Genomic DNA, 20,007 nt, shown 5'->3' on the forward strand with positions numbered 1-20,007 from the left:
CTTTGTTGATTGTCTCCTTTGCTATGCAGAAGCTTTTTAGTTTGATGTAGTCACACTTGTTTTATTTTTGTTTCTGTTACCTGTGCGTTCAGTGTGATATCCATGAAACTATTGTCAAGAACAATGTCATGGAGCTTTTCCCCTGTGTTTTCTCCTAGGAGATTTGTGGCTTCAGGTCTTAGGGTTAGGTCTTTAATCCACTTTGAGCTGATTTTTGTGAATGGTGTAAGATAAGAGTCCAATCATTATTCTGCATGTGCATGTCCAGTTGTTCCAACACCATTTGTTGATAAGCCTATCCTTTCCCCATTGTGTATTCTTGGCACCTATGTCAAAAGTCGGTTAACTATGTATGCATAGATTTATTTCTTGGCTCTCTATTCTGTTCCATTGGTCTAATACCTGTCTTTATGTCAGTACCACACTGTTTTGATTGCTGTAGATTTGTAGCTTATTTTGAAATCAGGAAATGTGATGCCTCCAGCTTTGTTCTTCTTTCTCAAGACTGATTTGGCTACTTGTGAGTTTCTTTGGTAGTTCTATATAAATTTAAGAACTGTTTTTATTTTTCTATTTCTAAAAAATAATTAGGATTCAGTAAGAATTGTGTTGAATCTGTCAATTGCACAATGTCTCAGTCCATTTGGGCTGCTATAAAAATTAACAAAGATGAGGCGGCTTATGAAAAACAAATGTGTATTTCTCACAGTTCTAGAAGCAGGAAGGTTCAGTATTAAGGTACCAGTGGAGTCTGTGTCTGCCTATGGCCTGATTTCTCATAATTGACCATCTTCTTGCTGTTATCTCACATGGCAGAAGAGGTGAGACATCTTTCTAAAGCCTCTATTATAAGACACTAATACCATTCACTGAGGTTCCATGAATGACCCAAAGATTCCCCCAACCCTTAGTGCCATCCCCTTGGAGGTTAGGGTTTCAACATATGAATTATGGGTGGGGTGGGGGACATAAATAGTCAGACCATAGCAGGTAGTATGAACATTTTAACAGTATTAAATCTTCCAGTCCATCAGAATGGGTTGTCTTTCAATTTGTTTGTGTCTTACTTAATTTTGTTTATCTGTTTCTATAGTTTTCAGTATTCAAGTTTTTAACTTCCTTATATAAAAGCCTATCTAGGTATTTTATTCTTTTTTGTGCTATTATAAATGGGAATGTTTCCCTAATTTCCTTTTCAGATAGTTCATTGCCAACATATAGGCTGATTTTTGCATTCTGCAACTTTTTAGAATTTGTTAATTCTGACACTTTTATTGAGTTTTTAGGGTTTTCTACATATATGATCTTGTCATCTGCAAATAGGGACAGTTTTGTCTCTTTCTTTCTGATTTAAATGCCTTTTTTCTTTCCTTTTCTTGCCTAATCACTCTTGCTAGGACTTCCAGTTGAATAGAAATTGCAATTGTGGGCATCTTTGCCCTGTTTCTAATCTCAAAGGAAAAACTCAATTTTTAATCATTGAGTATCATGTTAGCTGTGGTCTTTTTTATTTTGGAAAGTTATTATTATTATTATTATTATTATTATACTTTAAGTTCTGGGGTACATATGCAGGACGTGCAGGTTTCTTACATAAGTATATACATGCCATGGTGGTTTGCTGCAACCATCAACCTGTCATCTACATTAGGCATTTCTCCTAATTCATCTGTATAAATATAGACATTTTTGCTCTCTTTTGGTGACAATTTATTTGCATGGAATATCTTTCTTATTTATCCACTGTAAGCCTATATATATTCTCAATTCTACAGTAAGAGATATTGTATATATTTAAACATATTTTAGAGTTATTTTTAATACTTTGTCTTTTAGCTTTTATACTAGAATTAAAAGTGATTTAGCCACTGCCATTACAATAGTACAGTATTCTGTATTTGTTTACATATTTACCACAATCAACAAATTTCACACTTTCTTATGCCATTGTGTTGCTGTTCAGCATCCTTTCAATTCAACTCGAATAACTCCCTTTAGCATTTCTTGTAAGGCAGGTCCAGTGATTATGAACTTTCTTAGCTTTTGTTTGTCTAGGCAAGTTTTTAACCTCTCCTTCAGTTTTGAAAGATAATTTTGGAAACAGTATTCCCAGTTAGCAGAATTTTTTCTTTCAGCACTTTGTTTATATCATTCTACTCCTTCTGTCTGCAAGGTTTCTGCTAAAAAAATATATGGGGATTATCCTGTGAAAGTTCTTCTGTATTTAACAAATTACTTCTTGCTTGCAGCTTTCAATAATCTCTTTGTCTTTAAATTTTGACAATTTGATTATGTGGTTCAGTCTGGATTTTTTAAATTTAAACTTATTTGGTGCTTTTTGGACTTCTTAAATCTAGATGTCCTTTTTATCCCCCAAATTTGTGAAGTTTTTAGCCATTATTTATTTGAATAAGTTTTCTATTCTTCCATCTATTTTCTTCTTCTGAGACTCCCATGATGTTTCTATATCTGCTTGATGGTGTCTCATAGTTCCCTTCTGTTTTCTTCACTTTTTAAATTCTTTTTTCTTTCTGCTCTTTTAACTGAATTATTTCCAGTGATCTGTTTTTGCATTCACTGATCCTTTCTTCTGCTGTTGTATCTCTCTAGCAAATTTTTCAGTTCAGCTATTGTATTCTTCAGCAACATGATTGCTATTTGGTATTTTTTAATATTTCCTATCTCTTTATTAAGCTTTTCACTTTGTTTATGTATTAGTCTCTTGATCTCAGTGAACATCTTTATGAGAATTATTTTTAATAGCCTGTCAGGTAAATCATATAATTCTATTTCATTAAGATCATTTTCTAGAGATTCATCTTATTCCTTTGTGTGGAACACTTTTTCCTGATTCTTCATTTTTCTTAACTCTCTGTGTTGATGTCTATACATTAGACAAAGTGGGCACTTTCTCCAGTCTTCAGAAACTTGTTTTATGGAGAAGAAAAATCCACCAATCAACATGGTCAGATTCTGGGGGCCTCCACCAACTCTTTTTTTCCCCCAGGAAGAGGTAGGAAGTTGCTGCTTTGTCCATGTTCTCTGTTATGAGCCAGAAGGGAAAGCTATGGCATCTACCAACCCAAGTTGCTATCTCCATTGTACCCCATGTGGCTAGAATGTGCCAGATCTATTGGTGCTCCAGGGTTGATGAGAAAGATGCTGCTTCTTTGGGCAGCCCCAAAGAAGTTGGAGTGTGGGATCCACAAATCAACTCTTCCGTCCATGAGGAAAGGGAGAAGCTGAGAGCTGGGATTTTTTCATCCACTTAATCTTTTTGAGCAGTGGGGAGAATCAACGGTTTTTACCAGGCCAAGCCACTGCCTCTGTTCTCTTCCAGGTGGCTACACTATGCCAAACCCATCAGAGCTCCAAGACTGACAAGGTAGAGCCACTCCTCTAGGGGGTGGCTCATAAAAGTCAGAGTGCTGGATGTGTAAACCAACCCCTGCCTCCCCTGAGTGGAGTTAGAAGTGAGAGATTATCTTCCTGATCATATGATGCTGCACTGGGGTCAGGGTCTGTGGAAGCAACATATCCCAAATCTCCTTACTGGCTTCAGTGAGTTGCTATTAGTTCCTCTTAGGATGCAAGAGCCTTTCAGTTAGTTTCTGGTTTCTCGCAAAGGGAATTCGTCTATAAGTTATTCCTTAATTTGTGTGTTCATTGAGGGAGAAGGAGGATTCAGGTCTTCCTACTCTACCATGTTGATAACATCACTCTCTGAGCCATTTATAATAAGCACATACTGCACACTAGGCTCTGTAGTCATCCCTTTAGATTTCATGATAGAACTTAGTCATCACAACATTACCACAAGATAGGTTTTATTATCATCCAGATCTTACAGACAAAGAAATTGAGGTTTAAGAAAGTTGAAAAATTGTTCAAGATCGCAAAGCTAATAAGTGCAGAGCAATAATTATAAACCAGGCCTGTCTAACTCCTAAAGCATTTCGTAAGTGCCATGATATTCTACCTTTGCACAGAAGATGAGAGGACACATGGAAGGGGAGAGACGCCAACATTTTCCCAGAGGGAAGCAATGCTTTTAGGTAGTGCCAACACCATCAGTCAGTCTAGGACTAATGTCAGTGTTATCTACAGAAGAACAGCATGAACCCCTACACTGGGTTGGTCAATAGTGAGTCATATATATGACACTTATGTATGCCTTGAATTGTGCTTTGTGCTGGAAGGAACAAAATCAGTAAGACATGGTACCTGCCCTGGAGAATGCCTTAATGTGAAAATAAGATAAAGATATGTTTTGCATTCTCAGGAAACACTGGACACAGTCATTTGGTCCAGTCTGTAGACTAACAAGACTTCCCAAAGAAGCTAATGCCTAGGAGTTAGGTATCAGAAGAAAAGTAAGAAGGGTTTCCAGGCTGAAGAAGCAGGATATGCAAAATTTCAAAGGCTTGAAATCATATGGTGGGTACAAAAACCTAAAAATACTTGAGTACTACTCAAACACTTGAAGTGGAAATTAGAGAGTGGGCAGATGAATACAGTGACCATATGCTCAGGTTTTCCTGGGATGGTACAGTTTTATACACATTGTACCAGCTAAGTTATCAATTACACCCACACTTCACACTAAAAAATATTCTGGTTTGGGTGATAAATTATATGGCCACCTTATAATCACCCTACAGATGAAGCTACCCAGTGAAATAGAGGCCAAATCACAGAGTCATTTACATCATGTTAAGAAGTTGACTTGGGAGGTACATGTGCAGATTTGTTACTTGGGTATATTGTGTGATATTTACACACATTTTTACAATATTTTCAACTCATAATGAACTTATCTAGACATAACCTCATCATAAGTTGAGTATACTGTATATGTGTAGCTTTCATACCATTATAAAGTCAGAAGTCAAAACATCAAAAGTTGGGGATCATTTGCACTAGCTTTACCACTGGTAAAGGGGAGGTGACTTTAGGTAAAAAACAAACTTTTGAAAATTAATGGTTTTGTATGTATTTTAACGTATGATGGGGGAGAAACATAGCTAGCACATTCAACACACAACTTCATAAATATTATTGCCCTGGATAAACTAAAATATGTATTGCTCTGGTGATGAATCCTACCTAAGCCCATGAATTTTAAACCCAGTGCTCTGGCATGAATATTCCAACCCTGAACAACTGAAACTTCTCTCACAACTTTGGGAGGTTGAGAAAGCACATGATATGTGTTGGTCATATGGATTCTCCTATATTGAATGTCTGTGGGTATCAATGTATTCTTTCCAGCAATACATCAAATATCACTTTCAGTGGTATAAGACTATGGCAAAAATATGAAAGAACTAGGAAAATGGCTGAAATCTAAGATGCACTATTATGGGAGACTGGGATGCTTTCAAAGGGCTCTAGGCCAGGGATTTCCATGGGAATCTCACCACTTTACTCTCCTGCTTAAAGCTCTTCACTCTGGTTTCTCGTTGGTCTTAAGGAAGTAATTTTGAAAGAAGAAACTCTAATAAGAAAATTATTTTAGTAATACAGATAAAAGGTAGTAAAGACTAAACTGAAAAAGTGGTGGTGAGCTGGAGGGAAGAGAAATTTTTGAAATGTATTCAAAAGCTAAAATCAGCAGCTCTTAATGATTGAGCAGAGATGGGAAAGAAAAAGTAAATAGTTGAGTTTGAGTCCTACATCTCTGACTCAAGCAACTGGATAGAGAACGGATCCACCAACCAAGCTTGTACTGTAGCCCAGGACTGTAGAGGAAGCATATTTAAAGCGAAAGTCAACAAATTCATCAGCTCTCCAGCCACAGTGTGACCACATAGAAATAGGAGGGAGATGAATTTTCCAGAAAAGAGCATCATATTTAGATTTAGAAGAACTTGGCTCAAATTTTAGTTTTGTTGGTTGCTGCTTCTGGGAAATGTGTATAATATATTAGAAGGTTGTTGTGAGAATTAAATGAGAGGCTATGTGTGAAAGCACTTTGTAAATTGTAAAGTGTCAGTTGTTATTTGAAGTAAATAAGCAGAAGTGATAATGAATTCTAAGAGTTTAGAGATTATAAGGCTCAAAGGCACACTTAAGGAGGCAGACCACATGGTCAATTCTTAGCGTGCAGTACTTAAACTACCTCCCACAGATAAGGATTTATTTTGGTTTTTAAAACTCGAAGAGTAAGTAACCTTATTAACCCATTTTAGAGTTTTTAAACCCTGACTATTTAACAGTACTTAACCTACTTTTATTATTCTCTAACTCCTTTCGTCCTCTATCCGTGGTTCCCTTACATTCTTGAAAACTCTTCATGAGGGATTTCAATCTTTTCTTCAGTAGACTAAATGATACTTTATCTTTTAAACTATCTATAAGCTATTGCATGCATGTGTTTCTCAGAGTGGTCAGATTAAAGTAATAACAACTTCTCCTCTCCTTAAATCCTTTTTTGAAAAAAGCAGGATAAATGATGAAGGCTAATTGCATGCTGTTTTTCTCAAACCTGAGCGTCAAGCTTTGCCACTTATAATTTATATGAGCTTAGATGAGTGACAAGACATTCAAACTTTAGTTTTCTTATCAGAAGTTAATTCAGTGATGGCTGTTCTCTACTACAGGCAAGGGATGGGACTGAGGTAATAATGGAGTGCTAAAGAGGAACTATGAGGACTAGAAAGTCAAGAGGGGGAGTAGAACTGAAAGCACTTTGCAAACTGTAAATACCTACACCATGCAAAAACTCTTTATCATGCATTATCTTATTTGACCTTCTTTACAGCCCCATGAGGCATTTGCATGTAATGGCACCATTTCAGAGTTGGGGAAAAGCAGATAATGAAAAGATCAAGCCATGTGCTCAAGATCTTGTAGCCACTCAGTGATGATGCCAAATCCTCCCAGATCTACTGACTTTTACTCCATTCACTCATCATTAAACGTGGGGTTCTTTTGTTTTTGTTTGTTTGTTTGTTTGTTTTTGAGACAGAGTCTCACTCTGCGCCAGGCTGGAGTGCAGCGGCACCATCTCGGCTGACTGCAGCCTTTGCCTCCCAGGTCCAAGCTATTCTCCTGCCTCAGCCTCCCAAGTAGCTGGGACTACAGGAACGTGCCACCATGCCCAGCTAATTTTTTTGTATTTTTATTAGAGATGGGGTTTCACCATGTTGGCCAAAATGGTCTCGATCTCTTGACCTCGTGATCTGCCCACCTCGGCCTCCCAAACGTGTCCTTTTGAGCTCTTATTATATGTGATGCATTAGGTGCTTCAGGAAAAAAAACCTACAGACCCTCCCCTTCCTCACTGGCTTCCCTAACCCTTCACCAGAGCTCACAGTCTAGTAGGGATGAAAAATAGATAAGGCCCTTGAGATCTAGGTCTAATATCCATGCCATATCTGAACCAACAAAAGTTTGTTAGAATCTGGTTAACTGTTTGCTTTATTTTACAGAAGCTTGAATTAACCTCTATGATGAATCATTTGGAGTATGAATTTGGGAAAAATGTTTATTCCATATATTATAGCACGACAAAAATATAAGCTGCCTAACCAATAACTTTACCAATACGATGTTACCTATATTTTCACCAATAGGGCCCTAGATTTGTCGGAAACAGCAAGAAAAAAAAAATTCTCAACTTTGGTAACCTACTTTGCTAAATGTGGCCATTTGCTTCTGTTCTGACCAAAGAAATGGAAGTAGAAATCTACTCAGTTAAGATTTTACGAAAAGTATTGCCTTCCTGAAAAAAAAAACGACAGACTCAGCCAGCTTATCACTTTTGCTTTTTATCTTCCCTCTTCCCACACTCTCTGCTCTTTTTTCTTGGAATTGGATGTGATGCTCAAAGGAAAAAAAAAAAAGCCATCTTGGAAGAAAGTCAAGCAGTAAGGGAGTCAAAGCAGAAAGGCAGGTAGAGCTTGGGGTCTAGACAACATCATGGAGCTACCCTAAAGAACTAGAATTTGTACCTCCATATCTGAGTAAGTAAGAAAAATAAAACCCTAGTCTATTAAACCACTGAGGTCAAATTTCTATTACATGCAGTCTAACACAATTACCAATATAAATGCAGCCCATATTTTATTAGCAATGAGGAATACCAGCGAGCACTCTCTGACATAAAAGGACATTGACAAATGTCACAGAGCTACCTGGACTTTGGTTTTTGTTTCTGTACTCCATCAGCAGTTTGGAAGTAATAAATGAGAATAATCTATAACAATGAGTCTTCTTAATTGAGATCTCTAAAATTTCTTTTAATATGTTGCTAGATCACAATTTTTGGAGTAGTACAGATATCCCTAGGGTGATTGGATGGTGTCTGGTCAGAACTGTTCCCTGTGTGCCTTTCCCTTATTTGTTTGATACTCCACTGCCACAACACAGAGAGATAGGTGTATGTGAGATATCTGAGACACAGTAGCTTAGAACAGATGCTTGTATAGTCTGATGATGGAGATGCAAAATAGATTCTCTCCAAGATTAGTCTATTTACATGGAGTTATAGAGTCACGCCATCTGGATACAAACACAAGCAAGCATTAATGTCTTGGTCCTGCTGAAGTCTAGTGGAAAAGAGAATGGAGGATCCCTGGCAAAGAAGAGATGAAGTCTTCAAATCTCACGGCACTCCAGGCAGGGTGTGGTGCAATTGTTCTCATAGCCGCAGATCCTGTGAGATCTGGATCACTTTATCAGTGGGTCCCAATGGGTACGAGAGTGGCAGCATGGGCTAGCTGAGTGTCCCAGTGCCTCAGGCTGTGCTGGAGAGCTAGCCATAGCACCATCCTCTAATAAGGCTGGAGGAGATAGACCTGACCCTTGTCAGAAGTAGCAGGGCAGCAGAGATTAGGCCAAGAGCTTTACCAATGGTAACTAACTGTGCACATATTGGACCAACAAGTATCAAAAATGGCAAGGCATTCAAGAGCAGGAGTCCTCAGACTAAAGTAACTCATTCTCCAATCTTCTAAAAACATATACCTAAGAGCCAATACACATTGCTTTTGAAGAGAAATGACTATATTAACTTCTGGTTGCATGGCTGCAATGGCTGGTTTCATACCCAAGGCCTAAAAGCATTTTTTTTTTTTTTTGACTACTTCAAAGTCAGTCTGCAGAGTAATGAGAGGAAGATAAATAGCAGGGGAAGAGGATCTCTGTGCCTTCTTCTCAAGACAGCATCCAATAAAAATGCTGAATAAACCATTTGCAGATTTCCAATAAGATAAGAAATCCTTGCTTCAAATGCAAAGAAAAACATCTTTGTAATCATTCGACAAATATTTATTGAATGCCGATTCTATCGGGCTTGGTTCCTTTAATTATATCATTTTTCATTGTGTATGTATGGGTTTGCACCTTACAGGTTACAAGTGGCAAGCTTTTTCCCTGGTCTAACTTTCCAGCCAGCCAACGTGCTTCTCAGCTCCTTCTCTCTCCCCATATACTTTGTCTTTCCTTTTCTCCTACTCTTCTCCCATCCAGCTGCTGCCAAATATCTTCCAAATGCGGAAGGACAACAAACTAATTTTACTATTAGCTTAAGCAAAGCAAAGAAGATGTAAATCCTCTGCCAAAGAAGTCAAAGAGTGCATTCCAAAGTCCCATTTTTATAAGCAATTTTCAAATGATCTACCATGTGGTGTGATTCATGACACTGTTCTTCTTCCATTAACTGAGAGTTAATTTTATGACCTCTTCTTTTCGACACCTGAGATTCTAGAATTAAATTCAGCATGCTAAGAGTTCCTGTTACCCTCTGCTGTGGTGAACAGCCACCAATATTATATTGAAAGACACAGAAAGTCAGCTCAGTTCATTCGCACCGTCACCCAATCCCACCAGCAGTTTGCTTGGGTGCTTATATATGACCTTTGAGAGTTCCCAAGACACAAGCAACTTTCTGGATCGCTAAGTCCATATGTCAGTACAAAATTTCACGAAAACCACAGGTGAAAAGATGGTGAAGTAGCTCTGAAAATAACAAGGATCCAAACTGATATCCAGAGATAGAGTATCTCATAACCCAAAACTTGTGCCAGGAAATTCTTTTAGTCCATTCAACCTTTGCTGCCTCTCCAAGTCTCTCCCTCTCATTGAGATGTAACTGCTTGGTTGTCTAGAGTTAACTTTCCTAGGCATTTGTTTTCACAAACCTTTAATTTGTATCTTTTTTTCCCTCTTCTCTTTCTCCTCTTCCTCCTCTTTCTGTTTTCTTCTTTTATTCTTCTGATTTCCAATTATTTTTAAATCTCATGCCTTTCTTTGCTCCAAATGACATTTGCTAATGCTGTCAAATGAAATCCAAAACTAAATTCAATTTTCTGACTGCTACTGGAGATGGTACACTCACAGTGCTTCCAGAGTGTCCTTCCAACATGCAAATGTGATCGTATTACTCGGCTGCACAAAATTCTTCAACTGTCCTTATTAGAATCTCAAAGTTAAATCAAGCTTCTTTAGCAGGGCCTTCATGTATTCATTTGATCAAATGAATGTATGTTTACTGAGAGACTGTTATGTGCCAGGCATGATTCTAACACATAGAAATATAATATTAAACAAAGTGTCATGCCTGCTTTGGCAGCACATATACTAAAACTGGAACGATACATAGAATATTAGCATGGCCCCTGCATGTGGATGACACACAAATTCCTGAAGTGTTCCATTAAAACAAAATGGCTTATATCCTCATGGAATTTACATTTTAGTACAGAAGAGGGAGAGAGAGAGAGGAAGAACATAATTTTTGGTATAAAATATGAAGAAAATAAAAGCTATTAAGGGTAAAGAGTTACTAAAGGAGGGAACTCTTTAGCTAGGATGGTTAGGGACGTCCTCTCTGAAGCAGTGACATTTGCCTTGAGACCTGAATAACAAGAATAATAAACTCTTAAGATTAAATTGTTAGTGACCTGTGAAATTCAGTTATATAAATGATTTTTTCCCTTATAATATGAATTTTACTTTGTAAGATATATTTTGAATAGCAGTCTAACTTTGCCTATTTTTATATACTGCTTTCTTGCAGATTACGTTTTTGTATTTGTGTGTATCCTGTAAGTTACTAGAACTTTACAGTCCAAGAGATCAAACTTCCTTCCTTCCAGTTATTCCTACAGCTACTCAAAATATGGGTCTTATTGGGCTTGTAACTCCTAAGTATTGTGAGACCCTAGGCAAATGGGTTGCCTTTTCAGGCAGAAAATGAGAACATCTACTATCCAAGACCCTTCCAAGTCTAAAATATCCGAAATGGCATGATTCTACTTTGAGTCATATGTTTATGATCTACAAAAAAACTAGCACCTAAATTGACAAAAATCTATTTGTCTATGAAACAATGTTTGAGTTGAATAGAAGGTAATTAATAATGATTGGTGACTTTACTAAGTTTTAAAAATTAATTTGTGACTTAACATCTTGCAGACCTATTATGTATGCTAAGAGGCGTAATGCTTCAATGTTAGTGTTTTGCTCCTTTTGAATTCCAATATCTGTAGTTTTAGAAAACCTAATGAATGGCCTTATCTTTTCAGTTGCAAATAAGACAAACAACAGGAAAACTGGACAATAATAGGTAACACTGATTGAGGTCTTATTAAGAACCATGCTCTGTTCTAAGTCTCCATATGTGAAAATTAACTTACTCCTCACAACACTGATATAGGTCATTATGCTCTTTTATGATGACCTTGAGGACATCAAGGGCTGATTACATTACTAGTTCAAAACTATTCAATGGTAAAGCTGGAATTTGATCGCTAGCAGTCTGATATCAGGGGCTATATTTTAATTACTACACTATACTATACTCTTAAACACTATACTGAAGACCCTAGTTAGATAAAGGCAAATTTGCACTTAACAATAGGGCTATGAGAGACAGAGAAATTACAAAAGTTCCTACAGTTTTTTAAAGATAAATTTATCTGTCCACCAAAAGAAGCCACAATCACTATACTTGACAAATATATAGTGCCCTTTGCTAGGTCATAGTATACAGGTGAGAGGAAGAGTAGAAGTATAATTCATATATTGCTTTAAGACTTTTGTGCAGTTAAGGGATCAAGACCACAACTAAAACTGAGAAGCAAGTACATGCTAATACCAGCAATTAACTTCATGAATTAGCATGAGTTATATCTATGGTCAACATGAATTGAACTTCTTCCCCTTTTACCTATCTTAGGTTATATCCAACCATAGATATAAGTCAAGCTAACTCATGAGGTATATCTCATAAGCTTTGATCAGTTTCAGGTTTCCTGGTTATAACTTAATAGAAATGTGATCACTAGACTCCTGCCAAATAGCAGTGAAATATGACTGCAGGTACCATATTATACACATGTTCAATAAGCATTATGTAAAATTAGGCTGGTGGGCGTGCCTGTATAAGAAATAGATGCAAACTAAATACAGGGTTTGTTTGTTTTCATGTACATAAAGGAAAGAGATCCACGGAAATAAGACAACATGTTGCTGGTCCTAGGGACTATTTTTTCTTTTTTTAAACAAGGAAAGAAGCTTCTGATAAAAGGAATCACATTGGGTCCACTATCGTTTTAACTCACCAGAAGCCCCAGTAGGCACTGTGATCCAAACTATTATTGTTCAGTGAATAGACTCTGCTGGGGGACTCTTAGAGGAAGGATTGCCACCATCACTCTGGCTATTACTGACCGGTGTCCCAGACCTAATAAACAAAGCCTCAGAAGGAACATGATACTGCCTAAGTCTTGACTATGAGAGGATACCTGTTCTTTCCAGGGTTTTTTAGAGTTGCACAGTCCACTGCCAGGGGTGGGTTTAGCCCATGTCATCTTCATGCAGCTTTAAAGGTATATGTACATCCTGCTCAAGTGAATTTCATACATAATCTTTACCATGTGCACGGCATTTGGAATGAGGCATTAGCAGAGGATGAAAATGAATAAAATACAGTCTCTGCACTCAAAAATCTGTTTTTAACAAAATATGTAAATATAATACAAGACAAAATGAAATTCATTCTAATGACATTCTTGGAGAAGAGCTATAGGAGGACAGAGTGCTGAGATAGTTAAAATGTAGTACATCACATGGAATTGGGATGGGATCACTCAGTTGCAAGCAACAGACAACATCTCTAGCTAACGTGAGCAAAGAATCGTTTTAATAAAAGGGTATTGGGTAGCTTACAAAACCTCTAGAAGGGCCAGGCATGGAAGCTTTGCAAACAAAAGCAGTGTCCAAAACCACATATGGCAGAGCTGGTCTGATGAAGACACAACTGCAGCAAGAGCTGGACACAGAGTCCACAATGTGTGGTTCCAACTCATGGGCAGTAGACACACACTCAGTCCCCAGAGCCACTTTCTACTGCCTCAGAAAACGCGATGTTGCTGCTGTCATTCTCACCGGAACAGAGTCCATGCTGTCCCTCCTTTTCCATGTTAGCAGCATCCAGCTTTGAGTGTGGAGTGGCTATCTCTCATTGCCCAGGTCTGGGTCACGTGCCCACTCCTTAGCTTCCTGGGTCTAGGAGAACAACTGTAATGTTTTCAGCTTCTCTAGTAGAAGCCAGCTTTTTATAATGTGATGGAGAGTGGGGGACTCACAAACATATGAAGAGCATCTATTCCATGAAGGAAGCCACCCTGAGCAGTCAGCTTAAGGGCAAGAGATCTGTAGTCAGCACATTTTGGCTTTCATGTCTTCTTTCCTTTGTTCAATGAGATAATGTTTTTTATCTCTCATTTCCATCCTGTATTTCTTTTTGTCTTAGAGCATTTTACAGTTTCCTTGTTGAGATAATCTGAGCTGGGACTCCTAAGATTTATTTAATCACGGTATTTTCATTGTGTCCAGGATTATAAACAAGGCGATAGTGAAGGGCCAAATGTTTAATTAGAGTAAAAATGATAATTCTTTGAAATTAGAAGATGATGTAGAAGAAAAATAGACATTATGGCATATATTTTCAAGGAGACAGTTGGAGATAATTCATGGAGGTGGATCGTTCATCTCACAACCAAGATAAGTTTGATACTACAGAATTAGAGGTGACACAATCAGCTATTTGTTTCCAGACAACGAGCAACATGCAATACAATAAATTTAATGATGCAGAATGATTTTAGGCAATGGAAAAATGCAGTAAAGAGGAAAATCTTACCCAAGCATTTAACAGGATAATATGGAACAGGTTTCTCTAAGAAACTCTGATTCACTCCCTTGATTTCCTCCTATTATTAAGTGTAAAAATTTTAATAGCTAAAAAGAACTTTAAATCAAATGATCACACAGCACAAATGGCCCTATAGAAGATTCAAGTCATTCCCTCTGAATTTCAGGCTCATACATGCAAATGTCGACTAGAAGTTCTACTTAGACACTCTTAAGTACATCCTCCTAACTGAACTCACTATCTTCTCACCAAGTCCTGTTCCTTTTCTAGAATTTTCTATTTAGTGAATGACGCCCCCATACACCCAGGCAACCAAGTAGGTACTAGAAAGTTGCCAGCAAGTCTTTCCTTGCCTAACCGCCTGCATCTAATCTATCTCAAAATTTCTCGAATTTTATGTTTTAAATATGTTCACAGTCTCTCTGCTTTTCTTTGTCCTCATCACCACATCAACAGACCCCAGCTGAAATCACAGCATCCTGCACATATGCTGTGCAGAATCATGGCCATGTGCTCATACCTGCTTTTCCAGCGGACCTGGTGCCCAGAGAACCATCCTTGCGCTGCGGTCAGAAAACTGCTGAAACACAGTGCTCTCATGGCTCCTCCTTGGGTGGATTATTATTCAGATGAATCTGGTTTCAAATTCTGACTTTTCCACTTATTAGGGAAATGGTCTTGGGCAAGTTACTCAACCTCTAAGCCTCAGCATCTACATTTTAAAAATAAAAAATAATGCTTTTTAAAATGGAGATTAGTCTGAGGATTAAATGAGAAAATGTGTTGAAAATTCCTAGCACAGTAGCCAGCACAGAGTAAATCCTTCAGTGAAATTTTTCATAATCACTATCAGGAATTAAAGTCTTTTTGATGTGGATTCCCAATCAGAGGAGAATTCTAATACAAAGTAGAATTATTTTCTAAAGTAAAGAAGCAGAAAGGACAATGGATAAAGAGTTATTTGCAAGCCATAGGTAACATATGACACCCTTGGAATCTCCTAAGGGAAAAGGCAAAAAGGAGGTTGTTTACTTCTCAGTGGGAATAGTGTTCTAATGCAAAAAAAGAATTCCACTGAGACACATGAGAAGTGACAGAAGCAACAGCTGCTGTGCCATTAAATGTTTTACAGGTATTTGTTCATTTATGTATTCATCAAACATTTATTAAGCACCTACCATGTGCTCTATGCTTCTCACTGGAAATACCAACAATAGAATTCAAAATATGCTCTTAAAAAAATTCACAGAAAAACCATAATTTAATGTGCTTATATGATAGTACAAATACATACCACATCCTTTGAGATCAATAAGACCAACATAGAGAGAAGAAGGCACTGAAGGGCGTGACCAGAGTAGGAGGAAAAGGAAGGGGGCGGGAAGGTCATCTGGGTCGAAAAGTAGCACCTTGACAAACTCAGATATCAGAGAAGTTCTGGTTGACAAATAGGCAATGAGTCAAAGGTGAGTCTTTCAATGTCACTGAAACATGCAACTGGTTGTGGCAGGCCCTTGCTTTGTAATGGAACACCAACCTGGGGAAATAGCAAGTTTAATACTATTGCCTCTGGAGCCCAGGTTCATCTAAGTGTCTCTAGATCACGCATCTATCTCTCCAATATCCCAACTTAGTTCATTCAAAAGAAAAATATCTCTGTAGCTCCTTTACCACAAGCCACACAAGACGGGGTTAAATCAGCCCTTCTACAGGGCCACTCAGTGTGTCTGCTTCTACCTGACCGAACTCATTTCTGATATATCTCTCTATCTGTGTCCCTTCCTCCCTTTCCCTTTCTCTATCTCCATTTCTATCTCTGTGTGTCTCTGCCTCTCTCTCTCTCTCTCCCCTTCCCCTACCCTCTCTTCTCCACACCACCCCTTCATATCTCCGTTTAGTCACCTAGCTCCCCCTTATAAAATTTCCTCCTGTATCTTCTTGCCTCAATTACTCATGGCATCCTCTTCAGCCAGGCTGTTGAGACCCCTAGAGAAAGAAGAAGGAAATATGGCCCCCTCAATTCCAATCTCATCTGCTTCTCAGTAAAAACTGCAGATCCCCTAACTTCTTTACTGAAGTCATATTACCTGATTTTTAATACCAGACCTACCTCTACCTGTAAAACCTTCAGAAAGTTACTTAACCTCTATGCCTCAGTTTCTTCATCTGTAAAATGGGGATGATCACAGTATCTCTTAATGCTGTTTAATGATTAAATGAATTAATCCATATAAAGTTTTAGAATAATACCTATTATATAGTGAGTGGTAAGTACTATTATCTCCTATGAAGTAAGAACATTTCAAAAAGATACTCGTTATACTCATTAACATCCCTCAGGAAAAAAAAAAAAGTCCATATCTTTGAAGGAAAGAACATTTTGCCAGAAGACACAGAGTTAGATTGACTCTTTAGGTTGGCCATCCCATCCCACCCACCCCCTGCTTGTACTGAGAAACACTTGACTGCTCCTCCCGAAGTGAGCCCTCACTGAGTTATAAGGCATGCCAACACCTTGGTATTCTCCTTGCTGTCAAGGCGGAAAGGCACTGGCTTTGATCCTGCAGCTCATTCAATCCTTTGTTCTCTTAGAGCTGATTCAAAAGACCTTAAGATCCCCATAAGGGTTCATCAATCATACTAGTGTGTTTGGATTTTAATGTCAAGGCAATGGGTATGCTCCAATATTCTTGAAGGAGGAAAATGGTGATCAAATTTTCATTTTAGAAAAAGAAATCTGGCAGTAATTTATATAGCTGTATTGAATTGGAGGTAAGAGAAGCTGGAGGCAGGGAAACCACGCAGTGTGCTGGTCGGAGCGGGTATAGCTCAGGGGTAAGCGTTTGACTGCATATCGTGCATAGTTTAAATAGTCCAGGTGTGAGATGCTGAGGCCTGGCCTCAAGCTTGGGAAAAAGAAAAATGGATCTCTTCTGAAGCAGACATGCTAGAATTTAGATAGGTAAGGGAAAGGTAGGAAGTTTTAGCTTAGACAATTGGGTAGATTGCAGTTCGTTAATTGAGATGAAGTATAAGAAAATCTAGAGGGTGGATAATGAGTCCCCCATTGGTCCATGCTGAGTATGGGCTAACTCTGCACAGTGTGCAACAGGCTGTTGGAAATATGGATCCTTGGGAGATAAAAGACCTAAGAGACATCACCACACAGGGAGAACCCAGGTCACCAAAATGGATGAGGTTGCCCAGGAGCAAAATATAAAGTAGAAAAGAAAAAAGACCAAGAACAAAATCCTAAGGTCCAAGGAGAATGAATATCTAGTGCAAGCAAGAGAGGGCATGGTCAAGGAGGCAATAGGAGAACCAGAAAGAGTGGTGTCCCAGATGCTAAGAGATGAGGGACATTCAAACTCATTCAACCCTTAGAGTAGTGACTAAGAGCAGCTCCACTTACAGAACATCTACTACGATGCGCTAAGCACTGCTATGGCTGCCAGAAATATACTTGTAAAACAAAGAAGAAGAGTCCCTGACCTCACGGAATTATATTCTGGAGAGACAGAAAAAGAACAGGTAGGTAGTGATACATGGTCTGAGAAAAACCTAAAGCAGGTAAGAGGCTCAAAAGTAATGGCAAAGAGATGGGCAAAGGGGGTGCCATTTTAGATAACAGTGTTCAGGGATGGCTTTGCTAAGAAGTGACACATACAGATATCAGAATGAAGACCAGGAAAGAGCCATGCAAATGTCTGGAGAATCATGTTCTAGGGCAAAGGCACCAGCACATGCCAAGGCCGTGAGATAGACTGCCGTTTGCAGAACAGTCGTATGCCACTGTAGCTGTGGTCTGGAAGCAAAAGGGATATAATGGGAAATGAGGCAAGAGACTTGGCCCCAGGCCAACTCATGCAGGGTCTTGCTGAGGGGTCAAGTGTGGTGACTGAGAAGATGCTATTGGATTTAACAATTAACAGGGCATTGATGACCACCGCGAGAGTAATTCAGTCAAGTGTTGTGGAAGGAAGCCAAATAGACTGCAGGAGTTGAGAAGTGGATCGCACAAGAGAAAAGAGAGATGGCTAGTACAAATTCTCCTTGCAGATAAGTGTCAATGAAGGAAAGGAGAAAAGGCAGGGGCTTGATCAGATTGCAGCATTGAGGGGGGATAGGCAAAGCCCTGTGCTAAGAGTGTGAGAACTGGATACATGTGGGAGCCTAGGTAGGGTGGAGAAAAGAGACAAGGAGATTGGCCTGGAACCAGGAAAGGGGTTGGGAGAGTGGTGGCCCAACCCTAAGACACATACAAAGACAGAAAGCCTGCAAGACAGCTTGAGAGTCTCTGCATTCAGTGAGGATCAGCAAAGGGCCCTGGGAAGTGAAGGGAAGTGGGTCAGGCCAGAGAGGACACCAGAAGGTAAGCAGAAGAGACAAGAGAGAAATAAGAATCATTGAGGAAGCTGATGCCCACACATGAGTGTCAACCCCTGGTGCAAAGAAATTGGTGGTTGAGAGGAAAATCCACACTGTACAATCTCTATGCATTTAATATTGAATAGTCACAGCTAATTCAATTCATATGCAAGTTGTCTATATCCAACTATTTCCTTTGTGTCTGAAGTTCTGGTAAAGCATCTGCCATGTATGCTTGACTGACAAATATTTAAAATGAAAAGTATGTCAACTTCAGTTATCAGGATGCTATAGAGTAGTGACTAAGAACATTGTCTCTGGCACCAGACTACCTGAGTTTGAACCCTTCCTCTGACAGTTACCAGCTCTGTCATCTTAAACAAGTTATTTAACCTCTATGCCTCATTTTTCTCAACTGTAAATTGAAAATAATACTCATACTTACCCTCACAGAGTTATTACAAATATTTATAAATAATCACTTAGAACAGGGTCTGTAAATGAACACTATATAAATATTTGTTAAAAATAAAATTAGTGGTAGGACACGGTGGCTCACACCTGTAATCCCAGCAATTTAGGAGGCTGAGACAAGCAGATCGCTTAGGCCCAGGAGTTCAAGACCAGCCTGGGCAACATGGAAAAACCTGTCTCTACAAAAGATATAAAAATCAGCTTGATGTTGTGGCAGGTGCCTGTAGTCTTTGCTACTTAGGAGGCCGAGGTAGAAGGATAGCTTGAGCCTCAGGAGACAGAGATTGCAGTGAGCTGAGACTGCAACCCTGTACTCCAGCCTGGGTGGCAGAGAGAGACTATGTCTTGATAAATAAGTAAATAGATAAATAACATAAAATTAGTGATAAATAACATAAAATTAGCTTTTGAGCAACATTAAGGCTAATCGTTACACATAAATTAGCCTAATCCTCACTTTAAGAACTGTAAGATGGGCTATTGTTCTCATTTTACAATGAAATAGGATAGCTAAGTGACTCCTCTCATCTGAATGTCTGTGTCCTCCCAAAATTCCTGTGTTGAACCCTAATCTCCATTAGGTTTTAAGAGATGAGGGCTTTTAGAGTTGGTTGGGTCATAGAGGTAAAGCCCTCATAAATGGGATTGGTGCCCTTATAAAAGACCCCAGAGAACTGTCTTCCCCTTTCTACAATGTGGGGACATAGTGAGAAGTCATTATCTGTGAAGAATGAGCCCTCACCAGACACTGAATTTGATGGTACATTGATCTTGAACTTCCCAGCCTCCAGAACCATAAGAAATAAATGTCTATTGGTTATAAGCCACCAAATGTATGGCATTTTGTTATAGCAGCCCAAATGAAATAAAAAAGTGAATTCTCCAAGATCATACACCAAGGAAGAATAGGAGCTGGGATTTGAACTCTGTTTACCTGACCCTAAAGCATGTGCTCTTTGCACTAAATTGTGCAAAGGTTTTTCCTTGCAAAGGTTACATTT

At 38.6% G+C, this 20,007-nt stretch overlaps 1 non-coding gene across 1 annotated transcript; it reads left to right on the top strand.

Moving 5' to 3' along the window:
- Positions 1 to 10,564: 10,564 nt before the first annotated feature.
- LOC135273474 (U6 spliceosomal RNA) lies at positions 10,565 to 10,667 on the top strand. The gene has a single exon (XR_010341271.1). It is a non-coding gene; the product is annotated as a U6 spliceosomal RNA (small nuclear RNA).
- The last annotated feature ends 9,340 nt before the right edge of the window (positions 10,668 to 20,007 follow it).

This window comes from Aotus nancymaae, unplaced genomic scaffold (assembly GCF_030222135.1).
Source record: "Aotus nancymaae isolate 86718 unplaced genomic scaffold, 86718_ANA_hifiasm-v0.15.2.pri h1tg000007l, whole genome shotgun sequence".
NCBI classification, from domain to species: Eukaryota; Metazoa; Chordata; class Mammalia; order Primates; family Aotidae; genus Aotus; species Aotus nancymaae.